Here is a 17,185-nt window from a genome sequence, read left to right as displayed (position 1 = left end):
CTTCCAAAAGCAACAGAAGCAAGTATAACCCTTCTCAGTAATGCCAACTCTGGCGAATTAATTGCGAGACACGCAATTTTTAATGAAAATTTAGCCCAACTTGCGATCTCGCGATTCAACTCTGAAAAGTCCTGATTTTTTGTATACTGCATTAATCTCTGTCACGTCTCCTGTGATTGGCTGCTGCTGAGACACGTGGGCTAGATCAGGCTGGAGGAGGGGGGTCCGCGGCCTCCTAGGGGTCCGTGGGAAGATTTCCGGGGGTCTGCGAGTTGGTTTGTTCCATTAGTAGTTTGTTTTTTCCCATCAGTAGTCTTCCCCGGCTCCCCTGTGTATTGAGACGATTGGAATAGTCTCAGATACAAAGACTGTGCAAGCGTAGTTCTCACTGTTCTGGTGGACACCATTTGTGATTTGCAACGTGGTTGGGCGAGTTCACTGCATACACTGGCTTGTAGAAACATAGAAACATAGAAGATAGGAGCAGGAGTAGGCCATTCGGCCCCTCGAGCCTGCTCCGCCATTCAATGAGATCATGGCTGATCATCCAAACTCAGTACCCTGTCCCTGCCTTCTCCCCATATCCCTTGATCCCTTTAACCTTAAGAAATATATCTAACTCCTTCTTGAATATATTTAATGAATTGGCCTCAACTGCCATCTGTGGTAGAGAATTCCACAGGTTCACCACTCTCTGGGTGAAGAAATTCCTCCTCATTTCTGTCCTAAATGGCTTACCCCTTATCCTTAGACTGTGACCCCTGGTTCTGGACTCCCCGGCCATCGGGAACATCCTTCCTGCATCTAGTCTGTCTAGTCCTGTTAGAATTTTATAAGTTTCAATGAGATCCCCTCGCATTCTTCTAAACTCCAGCGAGTATAAGCCTAATCGACCCAATCTCTCCTCATACATCATTCCTGCCATCCCAGCTATCAGCCTGGTGAATCTATGCTGCACTCCCTCCATGGCAAGAACATCCTTCCTCAGATAAGGATTTATCTCGGTAAGTTTTCTTTTTGGTTGCTTCTACATTCAGCCCACTCACTGCTTTTAACTATTAAATAAAAGAGAGGGAGTTAGAACTTCTTGAAACCTGAGTTGAGGGCATGAAAATCAGTGATACTGCCACCCTAGCTCAGATCTGGTAACTCAGCATTGGCCGGGGATCGAACCAAGGCCCCTTCCTGCTCTTACATTAAATAAGTAAAACAAAAATAAAAATAAATACATATGTTTAATTCTACAACTAATTTTTACAGAGAAATAGACAATATTACCCCACTCTTCCTCTGGGTAAGGCGTCGTAACCTTTATCGATTCTTTTGTTCTTGTCTCTATAAATTGTGAAGGAAAACTCAAGATCTTTATAGGCCTCTCGTCTTTGATGATTCATTACGACGTGATGGTAGTTTGTTGTAAACAAGACTCCCAGAAATGAGATATTTCCTGACAAAAGACCAGATGGCCAACCTGTTCACCATCTTGGATTCATTGTCCCGTTTCCTATCTCAAGGCTATTGTTTCACAATGTATTGTCAAAGTTCAGTCAACAGGCACAAACCAGCACATCCTGCACCTCAGCAGAAAACAAACAGCGCAATCAGCTAAATTGTGCCCTGATACATTAAACCCTAAAGCATCCTGGGAATGATCAACTTAACCATTTCATTATTGACATACTGATATCAGCTGTGGCTCAGTGGGTAGCACACTCACCTCTGAATCAGAAGGTTTGTGGGCTCAAGTTCTCACTCCAGGAACTTGAGCACATTAAAGCTGAGCTGACACTCCAGTGCAGTGCTGAGGGAGTGCTGCACTGTCGGAGGTTCCGTCTTTCGGATGAGATGTTAAACCAAGGCTCTGTCTGCCCTCTCTCAGGTGGATGTAAAAGATCCCATGGCACTATTTTGAAGAAGAGCAGGGGAGTTATCCCCGGTGTCCTGGCACAGTATTTATCCCTCAACCAACATAACAAAAACATTGCTGTTTGTGGGAGCTTGCTGTGCGCAAATTGGCTGCTGCGTTTCCCACATTACAACAGTGACTACACTTCAAAAGTACTTCATTGGCTGTAAAGCGTTTTGAGACGTCTGGTGGTCGTGAAAGGCGCTTTAGAAATGCAAGTCTTTCTATTTCTAGCTACAGCAACAACAACCAATTCCTAATCCTACGCATATAAGAACGGGGTATTTTACAATATGTTCATCTTCCTGATGCTTCCCAAATTACATGATCTTTATCTCCGTTTTGTTAATGTGTAATTCAAATGTTCTACTCTCCATGTATACCTTATCAGTTAGTCTCTGCAAATCTGTTTTAGGTATTGCTATTAGGTCAATGTCACCAGCAAATCTGAGATTGTTTAAAATCTTGCCACATAAGGAGACTCCTCCAATATCATCTGTCAGTGCAAAATTTATTACTACTTCCAGTACTAGGTTAAATAAATCAGGTGGCAGTGCCCATCCTTGTCTCACCCCAACAGTAGATCTAAACCATTCCATCAGTTTCCGGTGCCCTCGGGACTTGGTATAGATGTTTTCTATCAGTCTGACACGTTTCTCCGGAATACCCTACATTCTCAAGCCTTGCCATATCCCTTCACGCCCATACACTGTAAAAGGCCTGCTTAAATACTATGAAGTTGTTGTAACAATGGATGTTGTGTTCTATAAATTTCTATGAAATCTGTCTTATCACAAACAGTTGATCCATTGTACTGTGTCCTGGTCTAATACCAATGTGTTCTTCATGCAGTGTCATTTCTATGTATCTTTTCATTCTCCTCTGCCATGCCTTAGTAATTACTTTTCTGGGTATACTCAGTAAGCTGTGTTCGCTCGTCTCCTTCTTTGAAGATTGGTATTATTATCGCCATTCCCCAGTCTTAAGGTACTTGCTCTTCTTCATGAATGTTGTTAAACAGCCTTTGCATCACTTTCTTACCCGCCTGTAACAACTCTGCAGTTTGTGTCGGCCATGGCTCAATGGTAGCACTCTCACCTTTGGGTCAGAAGGACGTGGGTTCAAATCCCACTCCAGAGTCTTGAGCACATTAATCTAAGCTGGCAGCACTGAGAAAGTGCTGTATTCTCAAAGGTGCCATCTTTCAGAGGAAATGTTAAACCAAGGCCCCGTCTGCCCTTTCAAATGGATGTAAAAGATCCCATGACATTGTTTGAAGATGAGCAGGGGAGTTCTTCCCAGTGTCCTGGCCAATATTTATCCCTCAACCAACATCACTAAAACAGATAATCTGGTCATTTATTTCATTGCTGTTTGTGGGAGCTTGCTGTGTGCAAATTGGCTGCTGTGTTTCCTACATTACAATAGTTACTATGCTACAAAAGTACTTAATTGGCTGTAAAGCGCTTTGGGACATCCTGAAGTCATGAAAGGTGCTGTATAAATGCAAGTCTTTCTATATTGTTGATAGCAGGAGCCTTGTTCTTTCACACTATTCATAAATAATATGGAGGATACTTCAGGTAGTCTTACAGAAATTTGCTGATGGCACATAGCTCGAGAGCCTGGTTGCCGAATTAGCCATTAACTCCATATACCACATTGCTCTTTGGTATCTTCAGTGAGGTTCTTTGATTAGATTAACCGTGGATGTTTCATTGGGTGGCTCGGGCCACTTTGGGAGCGGGGAAACACCATTTTAAGGGACAAGGATACAGGAGCATGATTTCCACCAGTTTCAAAAGTGGATGCGAGACCCCCGAAAGTGGGAGTGGCATCTCAACCTTGGCCTGAAAAGATGAACCTTGACCTCAGAAGCGGCGCCTCGGGAGAAGGACCTGGATTGTCTCAAGATGAACAGCAGGCAGTGCAATGAAGGGAAGCAGTGTAGCGAGAGGAGCAGCAAAATGGCAAATCAAAGGTGATTTTCGCTTGAAAAATGCCCATTTGTATTTTTAAAAGCTCTTAAGGTTTGTCCAAGGTGGGAGCTCCAATTGAGATCAGAGGAAATATTGGAGCCACGAATCTGAAGAGATGAAGGACAAGTCTGCAATCCTTAACTGTAGGAGATGGGAACTGTTAGACTCGCAAAAGACGTTCGCTGGGAATTTCTTCAGGCCTTTTCCCACTTTGCCACTGTAACTTGGGCAGAAGTTCAGTGGAAACTCCGTAAATGCGGCTTCCACCACGGTTACCGCAGGAGACTCCATGAAGAAATTCCCAGCTATTACCAAACTATGGGACCGATTTCCATCTTCTAGTCTAAGTAAGTAAGCGTTGCAGTGCCTGACCTAGTTTCCTTGATGGGGCAGTGTACAGGGAGCTTTTTCAGTGAATCTAACTTGTGCTATACTCGATCTGGGAGCGCTTGGTGTAGAGGGAGCTTACTTCTGTATTTATTCTCTATAGTATCTGACCTGGAGATCCTGAATGGGACAAAACGAGATGCACTCTGTATCTAACCCATCCTGTATCTTACAACAGAAACAGTAACTTGCATTTATATAGCGCCTATAACGTAGTAAAACATCCCAAGGCGCTTCACAGGAGCGTTATCAAGCAAAATTTGACACCGAGCCACGTAAGGGGATATTAGGGCAGATGAAAGAGGTAGGTTTTAAGGAGCATCTTAAAGGAGGAAAGAGAGGTAGAGAGGCGGAGAGGTTTAGGGAGGGAATTCCAGAGCCTAAGGCCTCGGCAGCTGAAGGCACGGCCGCCAATGGTGGAGCGATTAAAATCGGGGATGCGCAAGGGGCCAAAATTGGAGGAGCGCAGATATCTCGGAGGGTTGTTGGACTGGAGGAGGTTACAGAGATAGGGTGGGGCGAAGCCATGGAGGGATTTGAAAACAAGGTTGCTTTACCAGAAGCCAATGTAGATCAGCAAGCACAGGGGTGATAGGTGAACGGTACTTCTGGTGTGAGTTTCGAAGAGCTTAAGTTTATGGAGGGTGGAAGATGGGAGGTCGGCCAGGAGTGTGTTGGAATAGTCAAGTCTAGAGGTAACAAAGGCATGGATGAGGGTTTCAGCAGCAGATGAGCTGAGGCTGGGGCTGAGTCGGATGATGTTATGGAGGTAGAAGAAGGCAGTCTTGGGGATGGAGCAGATATGTTATTGGAAGCTCATCTCGGGGTCAAATCCGACACCAAGGTTGCGAACAGTCTGGTTCAGCTTCAGACAGTTGCTAGGGAGTTCAACTCGGGGACGAAGATGAAAAGGTGCTGGTGGGGGCCGAAGAGGATGGCTTCAATCTCCCAATGTTTAACTGGAGGAAATTGTGGATGACAACGTAAAGGCAGTGGATGGGTCGAGAGCGGTGGTGGAGAGGTGGAGCTGGGTACCCTCAGTGTACAGGTTGGGCCTGCGGATTATGTCACCAAGGGGAAGTGTGTTGATGAGGAAGAGGAGGCAGCTAAGGTGGGACTCTTAGCAGACTCCAGAGTTAACGGTGCAGGGGTGGGCGGAGAAGCCATTCCTGTAGATGCTCTGGCTATGATTGGATAGGTGAGAGTGGAACCAGGCATTAAGTGGAGGGACCATCAGAGATATTAATTGGAGGGGGCCTATCAGGAACATTGAGATAGTGCAAGGATTAGATACAGAATAAAGCTCCCACTACAGTGTCCTATTGAAAACCCCCAGGTCAACTACAGCACAAGTTAAATGGAGATTAAAGCTCCATCTATGTTGCCCCATCAATCATTCCTAGGTCAGGTACAGCATGAGAGATGCAGAGCAAAGCTCCCACTACAGTACCCCATCGGGGAGACATAGCTCAGGTATAGCATGTGTTAAGAGACAGAGGAAACCTCTGTTTGACTTTATGGGCTACTATGATAGTTAGATATACCATAAATCTCGCTGTAAACTGCCCCATCTAGCACTTGTAGGTCAAATAGAATGCAGATTGGATTCGGAATAAAGATCCTTCTAAATACCTGCACCAAGCACTTCCAGGTGAGGTGCAGAACTGGAGGTACCGAGTAAAGCTCCCTCTGCAGTGCCCCATCACAGTTTAGATGCAGAGGAAACCTCACTTCACTGTCCCATCAAGCACATTAAAGTCAGGTACAGCACAGTTTTACACAGAGTAAAGATCCCTCTACATTGTCACATAAAACCTACACCATCCTGCGCCTCTCTCGGCATCCACCGTAGGGCCCATCGAGGCACTCGTCACTGCCACCTTATGAGCAGCAACCCCAACTACCCCATTCTACTCTCTCGCCGACCTTCCCTCCCCGCGCGCCCACTGGGGGCTAATCTTTCCTACCTCCTTCCTGTCCCATTCACCTCTCCCAATGCTGACCCTGTGGACTCTGCCACTGGATCAGCTATCACTTCCCCTCTGCGCATCTCCCTCCAGAATGTCCGTTCACTTGTGAACAAGGCCCTGGAGATCTATGAGCTTATTGTGGATGATTGCATCAACATCATGGCCTTGATAGAAACCTGGCTGAGAGGTGATGACACCTTCCCCCTAAATAAAGCCTCCCCGCCCGGTTATACCTTCCACCACTTGCTCCGCCCAACCCGCCATGGTGGCGGTGTGGCTCTTATCACCAAATCACACCGTGGTCTGTCCCCCTATTCCTCTGGCACCTTCTCCTCCTTTAAGCATCTCACCTTGTTCCACCCCTCTCACTTCTCATTTAAAATCCTCATTCTCTACCGCCCACCCAAGTACTATAAATATTTTCTTACCGAGTTATCTTCACTGTTTTCCTCCCTCAGCCTCTGATTTGAGCAACTTCTCATCCTCGGTGATTTCAACCTCCATCTCAACTCATCACGCTCTCTCTCCTCTGAGTTCACTGCCCTCCTATCCTCCCTTAATCTCCTTAATCTCTCCCTCCACATAAACCCCCTACCCATATTCACAGCCACCCCCTTGACCTTGCCATCTCACGTGGACTCGCTACTCCCATTGTGTCAATTACAGATAAGGCCATCTCTGATCACTTCCTCGTATCGCTCTCTGTTAAGTCTGTGTGTCCCAGTTATGCTTATTATAAATCACTGGACACAGACCACAAGAATAACTTTAACAGGTCTTTACTATTTGGAGGTCAGGGCTGAACTGCCCAGCAAATCCCTACACAACACTTATATACCGGTGTGGTCACCACCGGTATTACAGTATACAGCAGCCAAGAGAAAGTAGTACATCTCTTAAGGTAGTTCTCTTAAGGTGGAACAGGTTACATACACCACAATCCTCCCTTTTTAGCTTAACAGTTATATCCCCATTTAACATAACATAATAACATATATATATACAACTTCATGCAAAACAGTTCAAAGATTCAGTCTCTGAGGAGGCCTCCTGATTCGAGTTGGATAACGCCTTTGAGGGGTCTCTGATTCTCGTTGCTGGGGTGACTCATCTAGTTGGTCTCTTATGGATTGGACATCATCATCAGGTACATTCACTTCTGAGGTAGATGCTTCAGGTTCACTAACTTCTTCCACGGTTGTCTCTGCCGTAACCCTGGGTTCGACCCTTGTTCTCGATTCTACCAGTTGGTCAGCATGACGTCGTATTACATTTTCACCAATATCTACCGTGTACATCAGGGGTCCTTGTCTGGCCCGAATTGTTCCAGATTGCCATTTCTCGTTTTTATAGTCCCGGGCTAACACTGGTTGTCCTATTTCGAAACTCCAAGTGGTCTTGTTATTTATATGCTGGAACTGTTTGTTTTCAACTTCCCTCCGCACATTTGGTTTTAACAATTCCAACCTGGACCGCAACCTCCTGTTATAGAACATCATGGCAGGACTTTGGTTTGTCACTGCATGAGTGGCGTTTTGATATGCCAGTAGGAATTTGTCCACCTTGTGTTGTAGTGGAATCTGATCTTCGCTCATGGCCTTTATTGCTTTTTTGAACGTTTGTACAAATCTCTCGGCCAACCCGTTTGTAGCCGGATGATATGGGGCAGAGGTATAATGTTTCACCCCATTCTTCTTCATGAATTTCTGGAATTCTTCTGACACGAACTGCGGTCCGTTGTCTGAACATATTTGTTCTGGCAATCCATTTCTTGCAAATATCGTTCTTAGCACCGCGATCGTCTTTTCCGAGGTGGTGGTAGTCATCTTAATCACTTCTGGCCATTTAGAATGTGCGTCCACCGCAATTAAAAACATGGAGTCCATGAATGGACCAGCAAAGTCAATATGTACACGTTGCCATGGGGTTGAAGGCCATTCCCATGGATGCAGCGGTGCAATCGGAGGTGCATTTTGCACTTTTTGGCACCCTGAGCAGCTTTTCGTCAGATCCTCTATCTGTTGGTCGATACCCGGCCACCACACATAAGCCCTAGCAAGGCTTTTCATCTTGACTCCCCCCAGATGACCTTCATGCAGTTCCTTTAGAACTCTCTCTCTTAACTTAGGAGGAATAATCACCCTTGTTCCATACATCAATGTTCCTTGACAGACGGACAGCTGTTCTCGTCTTGCTGAGAATGCCAGTAACAGTGGATCACCATGTGCTGGCCATCCCTTCACTGTCACTTCGTAGACCCGGGACAGTGTCGGGTCGTTCCTGGTTTCTCTTTCAATACTTGCATTGGTGACTGGTAAACATTCGATGATGGTCGAGTGAAATAACTCAACAGGGTCAACCGTCGGTGCCTCCTCCTCTGTAGGTAGTGGCAGGCGCGACAGCCAATCAGCATTACCATGCTGCTTTGTACCTTTGAATTCGATCTGATATTGATGTGCCCCTAGGAAAAGGGACCATCTCTGGAGTCTCTGTGCTGTCATCACCGAAACACCCTTCTTAGGGTTAAAAATGGGTACCAACGGCTGGTGGTCTGTCAGAAGCGTAAACTTTTGGCCCTGCAGGTAATGATTAAACTTCTTTACTCCCCACACAAGGCTGAGAGCCTCCCTATCTATCTGAGCATAGTTGCGCTCAGCGGAGGTCAATGATCTGGATGCGAACGCAACTGGCCTCTCCAGGCCATTTGGCAACTTGTGTGAGAGTACTGCCCCAATACCATATGGAGAAGCATCACAAGCCAAACGAATAGGCAGCGTTGGGTTGAAGTGAGCCAACACTTCCTCTGAGGTGATCAATGCCTTGCTTTTGCGAAAGGCCCTCTTACAGTCCTCGCTCCACTTCCATGGTACTCCCTTCTGTAAAAGAGCGTTCAGCGGGTGCAGCACCGTGGATAAATTTGGCAGAAACTTATGGTAATAGTTAATCAACCCTAGGAACAACCTCAACTGGGATACATTATCTGGAGCGGGAGCCTTCACAACAGCTTCGATCTTGTCAGGAGACTTATGAAGCCCCTCCTGGCCAATGACATGACCACAGTACGAGATCCGCTTCTGAAAGAACTCACATTTCTGGCGATTAACTCGAAGTCCATATTCTTTCAATCTGGTGAGCACCAGTTCCAAATTTGCAAGGTGTTCCTCGTCATCATCTCCTGTAATCAGAATATCGTCCAGGTAACATTGTGTGCCTGGAATTCCCTGTAATACCTGCTCCATGGCCCTCTGCCAAATTGCTGGAGCCGATGCCACTCCAAAAACCAGTCTATTATACCGGTACAAGCCTCTATGCGTGTTGATCGTGAGATACTGGTGTGACTCTTCCTCAACTTCCATCTGTAAGTACGCCTGTGCCAGGTCTATCTTGGTGAAGTGTTTCCCGCCAGACAACGAAGCGAAGATATCCTCAATCCGCGGAAGCGGATACTGCACCATGTGAAGCACCGGATTAACAGTGATCTTGAAATCTCCACAGATGCGAACCTTCCCCGGTTCCCCCGGCTTGTTGCTCGATGAACGCTTCATGACGGGGACAATGGGCGTGGCCCACTCACTCCAGTCTACCTTAGACAGTACTCCTGAACGTTCTAGCCCTTCCAGCTCAGCTTCCACAGCAGGTCGTATCGCATAAGGTCTGGCATTGAAAAATTTCGGGTTTGCATGTTCTTCAACCTTGATGTTTGCCGTAATTCCTCTCAGTGTTCCCAGTCCCTGTTGGAACACCTCTTTAGCATCGTCCAATATTCTGGACAATCGTTTAGGTTTGACATCTTTTTTACCGGAATCTACCGTTAGTGCTTTTAAGGAATGCCAGTCCATATTTATTTTCCTAATCCACTCCTGTCCCAGTACTAGTGGACCTCCCTCAGGTAGCACATATAAGTCCATTCCTCGGCTTTCTTTGCCCTTGTGGACCACCTTTACCTCTATCTTCCCGATGGGGTATACTCTTTGCCCCGTGTATGTTTTCAATACAATCTCCGTATCCCGTAGGGGAATATGTGGGAATAACCTTTTGTAATCTTGCTTATTCATGACCGTCAATGCCGATCCAGTGTCCAATTCCATCTTCACTTGGACTCCTGCTATCTGATGTGTGACCCAGATTGTTTGGAGGTCTGCTTCATTACCAACATTGTGTACTCTTAGACTACCCAGTTCATTACTGCTGGAGTCTGAATTTGACTTCTGTTCGTTCGAACTGTTCTCTGTCACCTTGTGTACCTTTCTGTACTTTTCCTGCGGTGACTTTTTGTTGCTGGTCTTCTTTCCTGACCGGCATACTTTAGCTATGTGACCAAGCCTGCCACATTTTCTGCATTCCTGATTTTTGAACCAGCACTGGTTCTGATCGTGCGTTGTCTTTCCACAACGATAACATTTTACTGTACCCAAGACCATTTGATTGGTGCTGAGTTCCGGTGACCGTAGCTGCATTTCCGCAGTGCCTCTCGCTGCGGCTTCGTGCGATGCTGCAATAGTGACAGCTTTATCAAGCGTAAGATCATTCTCCTCAAGCAGTCGCTTTTGTGTTCCTTCTTTTAACAATCCACACACAAATTTATCTCTCAGCGCATCTGCTAGTCCTGTTCCAAACTGACAGTACTTTGATAGCTTACACAGTTCAATTAAAAATTCAGCGTTGCTTTCGTCTTTCAGCTGCGTTCTTCTGTAAAATTTAAATCGTTCCGCTATCATCAGCGGCGTGGGGTTTAAATGATTTTTCAGGACAGTAACAATATTCGCGAAAGTCTGATCCGCCGGTTTATCTGGTGACAGAAGGTGCTTCAATAGCCCGTATGTCTTCGCACCCATTGAGCTTAATAAGGTTAGTGCTTTCTCATCATCTGGTACCTTATTTGCTTTACAATAAACTTCCATGCGTTCTACATACGTGGTCCAATCTTCGATATCGCTATCAAAGGTATTAATGTTCCCATGTTTAGGCATCCTTGCAAGTTTTTAATTTTTCTTTTTCTCAAAATGGCGGCTTCCCGCGCTTGTCTTCTTCCCCCGCCTACTAAAATGGCGGCTTCCCGCGTTTGACGGTCTTTCCCGCGCTCGTCTTCTTCCCCCGCCGACTACAATGGCGGATTCCCGTGTTTGCCTTCTTCCCCCGCTGGCTGCAATGGCGATTGCCGTGCTGCTGGCGTTCTCGCCTCCCCAGCGGTTCTCAATTCCCCGACGCTGCTTTTACTCCCCCACGGTTCCCGTGGGCATTCACGCTTCCCCTGCTGTTGCGCCTCTCAGCCCCGCATGCAGCCCGGTCCTTTACACCAGCTGCGTTTGAGTTCTCCGCGGCTCTCGTGCCTTAAGCTGCCCCAGTCGCTGCGCCTCTCGGCCTCGATTGCAGCCCGGCCCTTTTCACCGGCCGTGGTCGAGTTCTCCGCCCTTTTTCCTCCGTTTTCCCTCCCCCACTCCACAGTCAACGCGGCTGACTTTCTGCTCGTGTCGCTGATCGGCTTACCCACCACCGTGGTAGAAGGGATGATCACTGCCCGTCGCTGATGGAGGGCTTCGTGGTCAGAATTTTTCTTTTTAACCCGGGTTCTCGATGCCTCCCGTGCGATGGTGCTCAGCAGGATGATGAGGGCGGATGCCTCTTCTCGACGCCCGTTCTGAGGACGAAGCTGCCTTGGATGTAAAACTGCCGCAGGGTAAGATCGGACTCGTCGCCACTGTTAAGTCTGTGTGTCCCAGTTATGCTTATTATAAATCACTGGACACAGACCACAAGAATAACTTTAACAGGTCTTTACTATTCGGAGGTCAGGGCTGAACTGCCCAGCAAATCCCTACACAACACTTATATACCGGTGTGGTCACCACCGGTATTACAGTATACAGCAGCCAAGAGAAAGTAGTACATCTCTTAAGGTAGTTCTCTTAAGGTGGAACAGGTTACATACACCACACTCTCCACCCACATCCCCCTTCCCCCTCCCAACCCTACTTCCTTCTGTGTCCGCCCCTGGGAAAAACTCTCTCCCAATTCACTTACAACTGCACTTTCAAAATCCCAACTGTCCAGCCTTTGGCCCTCCATTCACCAGGACATTTCTGCACCTACCAATCTGCTCAACCACACCCACACCTTTGATGCCCTAGTCCCTATTAAAACCATTACTCTCTCTCACCCTGGTCATTCCCCCTGGTACGGCCTCCTGGTCAAGGGACACCGACTTGAACGGATATGGTGGACAACTGGTTTAGCCATTCGTCGCCAGATCTGCCTGGACCACATGAAGCATTCTCGGGCCCTGCTCTCCTCGGCCAAAACTGCTCACTATTCCAGGATCATCCTGGAATGGAAAGATAACCCCCGGCTTCTTTTTTCTACTGCAAACCGACTTCTTAAACCCCTCTCCGCTGTCTCCTCCACCCTCACCTCCAACAACAAGTGCAGGGAGCTCATGGACTTCTTTGTCACTAAGATCGAGACCATCCATTCAGCTGCCTCTGTTGCATCCCTCCCTTCCCCAAGCCCACCGGGCTAAACTTCTTCTAAGTTTCCCCCCTGCCCTAGCCCTGAACTCGCATCTTTCTCTAGTTTCTCCTCTTACTCCCCCCTCATGCCCTCTCCGAACTCATCTTGTCCATGAGACCCACCTCCTGCTCCCTCAACCCTATTCCCACTAAACTGCTGATCACCCAACTTCCCTTCATGTCCCCATGTTAGCTGATATTGTTAATGGTTCGCTCTCCTCAGGTACTGTCCCCCTCTCCTTCAACTCTGCCGTCATCACCCCCTCCTCAAAAAAACAACCCTTGACCCCTCTGTCCTTGCAAACTACTGCCCCATCTTCAATCTTCCTTTCCTCTCCAAAGTCCTTGAACATGCTGTCGCCTCCTAAATCCATGCCCATCTTTCCTGGAACACCATGTTTGAATCCCTCCAATCAGGTTTACGCCCCTGCCGGAGTCTCACTACGGCTCTTATCTTATCTTTGGGGTTTATAAAGCAAGAGGTGCATATGGGGGCCATTGAATAATGGGCCCTCACATTTGGCGGATGGGATGGAGAATTCACAATGGGTAATTTTGGGCGGCTGTGCTCTCTGCCTGGAGTCTCAGTACACGGGAGTGGGGTCATAAACAGGACTGATTGTACAACCTGCGCTCATGCCCAGTGAGACTGCACACCAGGAGCAGAGCCTGGTCATGTGACCATGTAACACCTCGAGTGGGAGGGGCTTGGCTGCTTTGTGACATCGTTCCTGGCTGCTGTTGTGATTGGCTCCTGGTTCCTTTGCGATGTCACCTGGAGACAGGTTTATGCCCCTGGTTACACAACATCAGTGGGAGTCACTGTGGGAGGAGCTGGAGTTAGCAGCAGATATTGTGGGCGAGTTCAGTAAATATGGGAAAGGAAAGAAAAGAACAATTTAATACAAAGTAAGTAATACAACCAAATGTCTTTAATTGCAAATATAATCATAGTCATAAAAATAGTCCCATTGTTTTCCAGTTACAGATTCTAGGATTAATAGGAATCATTTTTTTATTGATAGTTTCTTGGAGTGAGCAGTATCTCAGGAAGGTGGAGAGAGAGAAATCGAATCATCACCACACTAACTTGGACAGGAGAAATGTCGCTAGGTTCACAGAGCAGATCTGGTGTGGACTAAGACTCCCAGAGGACTAAATTGGATATCCCACGAAAACGGGCGCGAGGATCGCAATGCGAGATTAACCCGTGCCCATTGATTGCAATGCAGGCAGCAAGCCAACTTTGTGCTGCCTGCTCATTTGAATGATCTCTACGCCCAGCCAACACTAATCTCACTGTTCATTGGCTGGATGCATCAGCAGGGGGCCAATATCATGAGTGGCTAGCACCAATTAAAGCTAGCCTACACTGCTAAAAGCTAGTCTGCACCTATTAAAGGGGAGGAGCATTGTAGCTGGAGCAGGTGCTGGGAGTTGTGGTTGAAGAGAATCTGACCTGGGAAAGAGTGAGGAATGGCACAACAGGGGAGAGAGCGGGCTCCAAGGTTTTTGGATGCTGCACTGCAGGTCTTGGTGGAGGAGGTGGAAAGGAGGAGAGACGTCCTATATCCTCAGGGGGGAAAGATGCCCTCCAGACATATGATGAGAAAGCAGTGGGAACAGATCGCCACACAGGTCAATATCAGGAGTGTAGCCCCAAGGACCTGGATGCAGTGCCGCAAGACGTTCAATGACCTCACACGAGTGGTTAAGGTCGGTGAATGCATCTTCAAATGCCATATCCTATCAACTGCACCACTAGCCTCAGCCACTGCTCAATGCACCACACACCCATCACTCACCTACCAACAATCTCTATCAATCAGGACTCATACTGAACATTCCTTTGCTTTGCCTCACACACTTAGCACTGCTGCATGCCTCACACCCACATCTCACAGCTTGCACACACTGCCAGCTAGTTAACCATGACAGCCACATCAGCCAAACAGACTGCACAACACTCGCTGGCACACTGCCCTCTCTCTTGCAGGACAAGGTGACGCACAACCGGAGACAGCAGGAGCTAACTCGAGTGGGGCAGGTGGGCCTGCGTGTCCTTACCCCCATGGAGAAGAAGGTGCTGGCCATTATTGGGATGGCCATTGCTGAGGCCATCGTTAGTGGCGGGGCTGAAACCATCGAAGATGAGGGTATCCTCATACCTAATCCTCCTTCTCACATCCCACTTCCCCCTCATCCCACAATCTCCTCTAATTTACAAGCTGCACATGGTGGAAGTGTGCACCTCTTTCTTACCCTGCCACCGGCACCACAACCTTAACCTTGCGTCTTTTTCCTTTCAAATACCCAAGAGGTGCAACCTGGGCAGGCAGTGGAGGAACACCAAGAAGAGAATGATGATGAAGACACAGGAATGTCTCTTGATTTCACACTCGCAGCCACAAGCTTAGATACTGACACTGCACGTATCTTAGAGGTGGGATCTGCACATGGTGAGACACCAAGCACGAGTCGCCTGCAGCCAGGACAGGGGGCAAGGATAGCGCAGGCGCCAGCTTGCCGGAGGGCGAGGTCGCACACGGGTTCCGCTGCAGAGGACTCAGATGAGGACTTCGATGGGGCATCTTACAGAACACTGATGGGTATGCAGAACGAAATGCTTGGTGCATTGGGAAGCCTGCCAGAAAGCCTGCGGTCAATGTCAAGGAGCATGGAGGAGTCCAGCACCAACTTGGCACAGGGCTTTGCGCAAAGCTCAGAGCCCATCGTTTCCAGCATGGACGTGGTGGCCAGCTCCATTCGCACATCATGATGCAGCATCACAGCTTGCATTGCAGCACAAGCAGCAGCCACCCAACGTCTGAGTGCTGCAGTGGAAGCTCAGACTGCTGCCATCGTGGCTGTGGATTACAGTGTGGAAAGGGGCTTGCAGGGTGTCACAGCAGTCCAGCAATCGGTGCTCCAACAGATTACTAGGATTGCTGAGGTGCCGCCCTGGGGGAGTGGCAGTGGCTCCATGGAGCATGAACCTGCTGTCCTCTCTCAGCATGACAGCATTTGTTCTCCCATCACTGCCACTCCGCCAGTGCCCTTGCTGTTGCCTGACAGTCAGCCAGCCCAGACTGCTGCCACCCACGCCGAGATGGTGCAGGCTGCAGGTGGGCCTTCTAGGGCCAGAGCTGCTCAAGGTCGTCCTCCAAGGCCATCTGCAGTCTCCCCCACTGAAAGTCAGCAGCCTTCCACCGGCCATACTGCAACCACTGGGGCAGCACGTGAAGGAATAAGCCATATTCAGAAAAATACACCATGAGGAGAGGGGTGATGACGGCAGATTTGAAGGAGAGGGGGCTATGATCAGCATTGAATGGCAGAGCAGGCTCGAGGGGCCGAATGGCCTACTCCTGCTCCTAGCTTTTATGTTTCTATGTTTCTATGAAATAATTCTGGCCTCATTAAAACATGACAAACTGGGCTTGAAAATCTAAAAACCTAACAATGGAGAAGCTGTATTGTTAACAGCGTTCAGGCTATTGGGATAAGATAGGTTGTTGACACCTCGGGAGATTTCAAAGGTGAGCGAGAGCGGCTGGAGAACGCCAAACCTCGGGAGATTTCAAAGGTGAGCGAGAGTGGCTGGAGAGCGCCAAACCTCGGGAGATTTCAAAGGTGAGCGAGAGTGGCTGGAGAGTGCCAAACATCGGGAGATTTCAAAGGTGAGCGAGAGCGGCTGGAGAGCGCCAAACCTCGGGAGATTTCAAAGGTGAGCGAGAGCGGCTGGAGAGCGCCAAACCTCGGGAGATTTCAAAGGTGAGCGAGAGCGGCTGGAGAGCGCCAAACCTCGGGAGATTTCAAAGGTGAGCGAGAGCGGTTGGGGAGCGCCAAACATCGGGAGATTTCAAAGGTGAGCGAGAGCGGCTGGAGAGCGCCAAACCTCGGGAGATTTCAAAGGTGAGCGAGAGCGGCTGGAGAGCGCCAAACCTCGGGAGATTTCAAAGGTGAGCGAGAGCGGCTGGAGAGCACCAAACCTCGGGAGATTTCAAAGGTGAGCGAGAACGGCTGGAGAGCGCCAAACCTCGGGAGATTTCAAAGGTGAGCGAGAGCGGCTGGAGAGCGCCAAACCTCGGGAGATTTCAAAGGTGAGCGAGAGCGGCTGGAGAGCGCCAAACCTCGGGAGATTTCAAAGGTGAGCGAGAGCGGCTGGAGAACACCAAACCTTGGGAGATTTCAAAGGTGAGCGAGAGCGGTTGGAGAGCGCCAAACCTCGGGAGATTTCAAAGGTGAGCGAGAGTGGCTGGAGAGCGCCAAACCTTGGGAGATTTCAAAGGTGAGCCGGAGGCTACAACGAACCGGTGAGTGTAAAGAAGTAAAAAGTAATCGAAGTGTGACATCACCAGAAAGCAGGTACGTGATTGGTTCATGAGTATTTCTCTCTTTCTCGCTTTGTTCCAAACTGAATTTTTGTGGTTTATA

Source organism: Somniosus microcephalus, chromosome 20, assembly GCF_052327205.1.
Source record: "Somniosus microcephalus isolate GS21.2 chromosome 20, FLI_Smic_1.0, whole genome shotgun sequence".
Lineage (NCBI taxonomy): Eukaryota > Metazoa > Chordata > Chondrichthyes > Squaliformes > Somniosidae > Somniosus > Somniosus microcephalus.
The sequence above is the reverse complement of the archived record's forward strand: the minus strand, read 5'-3'. Positions refer to the sequence as shown.